Raw genomic sequence first — 6,150 nt, forward strand, 5'->3', positions numbered from 1 at the left:
CGCCCGCCCAAGGCCCCGCCCACCGAAGGGCCCGCCCGCCCAAGGCCCCGCCCACCGAAGAGCCCGCCGGCCCAAGGCCCCGCCCACCGGCGCGCCCGCCGCGGGGAGGGTGGCGCCACCGCCCCCCGGCTCTGCGGTCTCCCTGCGGGTGTCCCTTCAGCTCCCAGGGCAGCCGGGGAGACGGGGATCCGAAGCTGCTCCTTGCTCCTGTTTCGGAGCAAATAAAAACTGGAGCTGAAGGAAAAGCAAAGCTGAAAACAGTGTTTAGAAATACATGAGCTGGAGATCCCTGCGTGGCTTAGCGATTTAGCGCCTGCTTTTGGCTCAGGGCGTGATCCTGGGGACCTCGGATCGAGTCCCACATCCGGCTCCCGGCCTGGACCCTGGTTCTGTGTCTCTCACGAATAAACAACAACAACAACAAAAAAATCTGCTAAACCTAAATCTGGTGGAGGCTCCGTCCGTCCCTACGAGATCGCGGGCAGAACTTTTAAACCTCTGTTTCCTCGTCTAAGAAGTAGAGGTTTACGACCGATCGAAGTACTTTTCTCGATCCTAGATATGAAATAAGGTGATTTGGTCGGTACAGTGCCTGGCAGGAAATGGTGGCGACGGTGGTGGTTGCGACTGGTGACCCGTGACGTCTGCCCTATGAAGATTTCGGGCATAACCGCGGTCAACCGCCCAGCCGCCCTGCGACCGCCCCCGGGGTGGTGGTAGAGAAAATGTGTGCAGGAGCGGGAACCGTGGAGATGCGCGGCCGGCCTCCAGCTCCGGGGAGATCTGCCGCTGGTTCTAGGGAGTCTTCCGTGCTCTGTGGACTACACGAAGCTGCCTGTCACCACACAGCACCCCCAAGTTTCCTTCCAACTGGGACTCTAAGAGCTTAGGCCTGGGAACAGAGATCTGTTGGCTCTCACCCATCACAAAGCAAATAACCCCACCACACTCGGATCCCTGCTCTCTGCTCCCATGTCATAGAAGAAAGAGAAATATCAAAAGACATAAAACCACGTTGGCTGGCTTGAGGTACAGAATTCCATTCTGGGAACTTGGATTTTTCTTAGCTTCAGCTCTCTTCGTCATGGCCCTCTGTGATGGAGGTACTGGGTGCATTTGGTCTGTCCCCTGGCTGGCCAAGCAGTGGCGGAAGCTGGAGCACATCATAAAGTGCACTGGCTGGAAAGTCAGAAGACCTGAGTTTTGGTCTCTGCTCTGTCTTTAATCTAGTTAGGTACCCCTGGCTGAGCAGAAAGATCACAGACCAGCTCTGACACTTATACAGTGGTAACTACAAACCCTTAAGAACTGAACATAAAACTTAAAAATACTGAATATCTAATCTGCCTTCCCTGAGGGGAAAACAGACAAAGTTGACCCAAACCTAACAACATCAGTGCCATTTGCCTACAGTGTATAGGGCCAGAGAGAGAGTATGAAATCTTTCCTTAAATAGATTATTCCACCAGCGGTGCTTGGGTGGTTTGGTCAGTTAAACTACTGACTCTTGATCTCAGGTCAGGTCCTGATCTCAGGGTTGTGAATTCAAGCCCTGTGTTGGGCTCCAAGCTCAGTATGGAGGCTACTTAAAAATTAAAAAAAAAAAAAAAAAAAAATCATTCCACCCAATTCAGATAGCTTTCAAAGCCTTGAAGCCTGAAGCAAACGTTAGGAGCTATATAGAGCTAAGGGGATCAGAGGACACAGAGAAAACAGCAGACCCAGTAGAAGAACAGTATTATTTCTAGAAACAGAAGGCCAAGGAATAGTACTAATCCATCCACTATAACAGCTGGAAAAAGGGCTCAAAAGCCTTCCATGGGTGCATGGCTGATAGGAACAAATCTAGCCCCTCATACCAGTGGCCAAGACCTTCCAATTCTGGCCCTCCTCTGCTTTTCCAATCCTCACTGCAGGGTTGAAGGCAGGCCACGCTGAGATAGGCCACTCTGACTTGAAGGTTCGTTTGAGTTGAAAGCAATCAAGACCCTGCAAGCTGGAGAGAAACTTTTGCCCATCCTTTAATTACATAAAAGAATCTAAATTGGGGGGGGGGGTGTTTCCCAGAATAAGGATTATTAGCAGAGATAAATTTTATCTGAGTGACCCACATGTATTGCAGGGCAAACATCTCATTTACCAATCATCTGCTCTTCTTCTTCTTCTTCTTCTTCTTCTTCTTCTTCTTCTTCTTCTTCTTTTTTAAGATTTTATTTATTCGTGACAGACACAGAGAGGCAGAGACCTAGGCAGAGGGAGAAGCAGGCTCCCTACAGGGAGCCCAACACGGGACTCAATCCCAGGACCCCAGGATCAGGACCTGAGTGGAAGACAGACACTTAACCACTGAGCCAGCCAGGCGTCCCACCAAACATCTGCTCTTCTTACTGACCTGTAAATTGTATTCCTTCCCTCTGAAGTCCCAGACTCCTATACCATTGCCCCTTAGTTCAGCATGATGCATATGCCTCATTTTGCCTGACTACCTTTGGAATGCCCGTGTCCATATGGATTCCCTGTATGTACACTACTAAATCTGATTTTCCTGTTCCTCTGTCTCCTGTCAATTTGGTGTTTAGTCCAGCTAGAAGGACTCTTGTTCATCAACACCACCATGTCACCCCAGGGACCTATGCTGTAACACTGAACTACTCAGTATTCCCAGAAATTGTCCTTACTGCATGCCTTTTGTTTAGATGTGCATCCACCAAGAATGCTCTTTCCATGCATCTCTGCCTGTACACTCCAACATCCTTCAAACCCCACCTCAAAACTCACAACCTCGAGGAAGTCTTCCTCAGTCTTGTCCTTCCTCTTCCCCACAAGGACACATCTCCCCCTCTATGGCTCCACAGCACTCCGTCCTCCAATGTAAACTGTAAATAGATTATGATTGATTTAATTAATAGTTCATATCACACAATAAACTTTAAGGTCCTCCAAGGCAGAGATCTTGTTTTTATTTATGTGCCCAGGTGTCTAACACAAGGTCTGTCATGGATAGCTGCTTTCCTTCTTTTTCTTTGGGATGGCCTTGGTGCCTGTATCACTTGGATGGTAACCATGAGCAGGAAGACTGGAAACACCAACTTTTGCTGTGTAAAGGTCAAGAAAGTTCCTCTGCTTAGAGAAAAATCCTGAAGAATACATTGTTTGTATCAAAGTAATCCCAGAATTCTGCTCTGCTACAAGTTCATATGAAAAAGCAGAACATGGTGATCAGGTTGTCAGGTTTAAGTTTTATATATATATATATAGAGAGAGAGAGTCCCGGGATCTATATATAGTCCCGGGATCGATCAATAGATCGATCTATCTATCTGTCTATAAATGTGTATATATACATATGTATATATGTACATATATATGTATTTTTTTTGAGAGATAGAGTATGCACAGGGGAGAGAGGGGATAGGGAGAGAGAGAATCTTAAGCAGACTCTGTGCTGAGGCTGACTGAGTATGGAGCCTGACACAGAGCTCCATTCCATAGACCTGAGATCATGACCTGAGCCGAAATCACAAGTCAGATGCTTAACTGACTGAGCCACCCAGATGCCCCTTACAGTAATGTTCTCACTCAAAACCAAAGTTCTTAGGGAAAATAAACTTCAAATAAACATCAGAAAATTTCACATTTCAATGAAAAAGAGACCCAGATGTTCGAAGAAATTATAGGAACTAGCACATAGGATTGGCTTGGCAATCTCAAGTTCTTTGGTTCTATCAGCTCTTACCTGGACCAAATATTGCTTAAAATAAGGAAACTCATAGGCCAGGACTCAAAAATTGATTTAGTGGGATTTGTTATATCAAACTCCAAATCTTTAAAGAGAAACAGCATGTGATAAAGTATGTAAATACAAAAAATTGAAACCCAAGTATAAAAAAATGTGCTCCCTGTCCCATTGTGACGGTTAATTTTTTTTTAAGATTTTTATTTATTTATTCATAGAGACAGAGAGAGAGAGAGAGAGAGAGAGAGAGAGGCAGAGACACAGGCAGAGAAGCAGGCATCATACAGAGAGCCTGATGTGGGACTCGATTCAGGGTCTCCAGGATCATGCCCTGGGCTGCAGGCGGTGCTAAACCGCTGCACCACCGGGGCTGCCCCGTGACGGTTAATTTTATGCATCAGCTTGACTGGGCTAAGGGATGCTCAGGCTGGTGGTAAAAACATTACTTCTGGTGTGTCCGTGAGGGTGTTTCTGGAAGAGATTGGCATTTGAATTGATAGACAAAGTAGAGAAGATTACCCTCACCAGTGCAGGGGGGCATCATCCAATCCACTGAGGATCTGGATAAAGTGAAAAGGCAGAGGAAGGGTAAATTTGTTCTCTGCTTGAACTGGACATCCATCATCTACTGCCCAACAACATCCATACCCCTGGTTTTCAGGCCTTCCGGTTTGGACTGGACCTACCTCACCAGCTCGCCTGGGTTTCCAGCTTGCAGACAGACTTCTCAGCCTCCGTAATCTTGTGAGCCAATTCCCCCTAATCAATCTCTTTCTTTACATCTATATATATTCTGTTGCTTTTGTTTCTCCAGAGAACCCTGACTGATACGCTGTTTAAAAAACTTTTTGAACTCATGTGTGGATACACTAGATATTTGATTAAACCAATGAATAAAGAATTTATGGTATGTGAAAAAATCTGTCATTTTAACTTATAACTAATCTGACATTCACTTTAAAAAAAAAAAGATTTTATTTATTTATTCATGAGAGACAGAGACACAGGCAGAGGGAGAAGCAGGTTCCATGCAGGAAGCCTGATGTGGGACTCAATCCCGGGACTTTAGGATCACACCCTGGGCCAAAGGCAGGCACCAAACCACTGAGCCACCCAGGGATCCCAGTGACATTCACTTTCTGAAGCATTGTCCAGACCCAATGTGAAATGCTGGGATTTGGGAGCGAATGGTCAAGAAAGAATTCTTGAGGCATCTTTGGTGTTAAAGGGTGGTCTTATTAAAGCATGGGGACAGGACTCATGGGCAGAAAGAGCTGCACTGGGGTTAAGGAGTGACTGATTATATACTTTCAGGTTGGGAGGGGGCTAGGGATAGTGTACTCTCCAAGGAATTTGGAAACAAGGTTTCCAGGACGTGGAGGGGTCAGCTGTTGTTAGGAAAAGGTCATTTACTACTATCTAGTAAATCCTTAGTCATGAGACCCTTCAGATGTATCAGCGGGCCATATGCTTGGGGGATGATTGCTAACATGTACCTTGGAGGGTGGGGGTAGAGATAAAGAAAGTTCCCAAGAGGATTTTTTACAGGATCCTGGGGATGGGCTAATGTCAAGCTAATGAGCAAAGTGTTAACATCGAGGCAGCTAAACTCCTTGAGGAAGATCACTCTGCCTGTCTCCAGTACTTGGGAATGGGCTGTAAATTATAAGGAAGTTTAATTTTTCCCTTTTGCCTTTGTTTTCCACACCAGAACTACTGGAGGAAGAGAATAGAGAGTCAGCACATAAAGATCTTACAGGGTCTCCAGGTGGTTTAGAAGGCGTACCTTCTGAGGTGTCCAGAGGACCCAGGTCAGGCAGCTCAGACAGGGGTTCTGGTCAGCTGAGCTGCCAGGCCTCTGGGTCCCTGGTTACCAGGAAGCAGTGGACAAGGGGCTGTGAAGGCATCTATGCTGGGCTGGGGCGAGGAGAAACTGCACCCATAGTTGAGCACACCTCTGAGGAAGGCTCTGCCCCTCTCTGGACCCTGTGACAGTAGATTCCTCACTTCTGTTGTACCCCTGTGTGCACTGAGCTCTTCCAACATCAGAAAGGTTAAACTCACCTCCAGCCTCCTCCAAATGTGGCCGTTTTTCCTTGTGGACTTCTCTGGGAGGAGCAGCCTCTCTGCCCATCGTCCCAAGTCAGCACCAGGCAGGAGAGAAGGGACTCTCAAGACACGAAAATAATGGCTTTGTCCCACCTCCAAGGTGTGATGGGATTATAATAAAAGACAATGTTCAGGGGTGCCTGGTGGCTCCTGGGATCAAGCCCTGACTCAGGCTCTCTGCTCATCATCGAGTTCTCTTCTCCCTCTGACTCTCCCTCTGTGATCTCTCTGGCTCTCACTTTCAAATAAATAACGTCTTTCCTAAAAAGAGAGGGAGAGACTATTTTCCAATGGAAAACTTGTCC

Source organism: Vulpes lagopus, chromosome 10 (assembly GCF_018345385.1).
Source record: "Vulpes lagopus strain Blue_001 chromosome 10, ASM1834538v1, whole genome shotgun sequence".
NCBI classification, from domain to species: Eukaryota; Metazoa; Chordata; class Mammalia; order Carnivora; family Canidae; genus Vulpes; species Vulpes lagopus.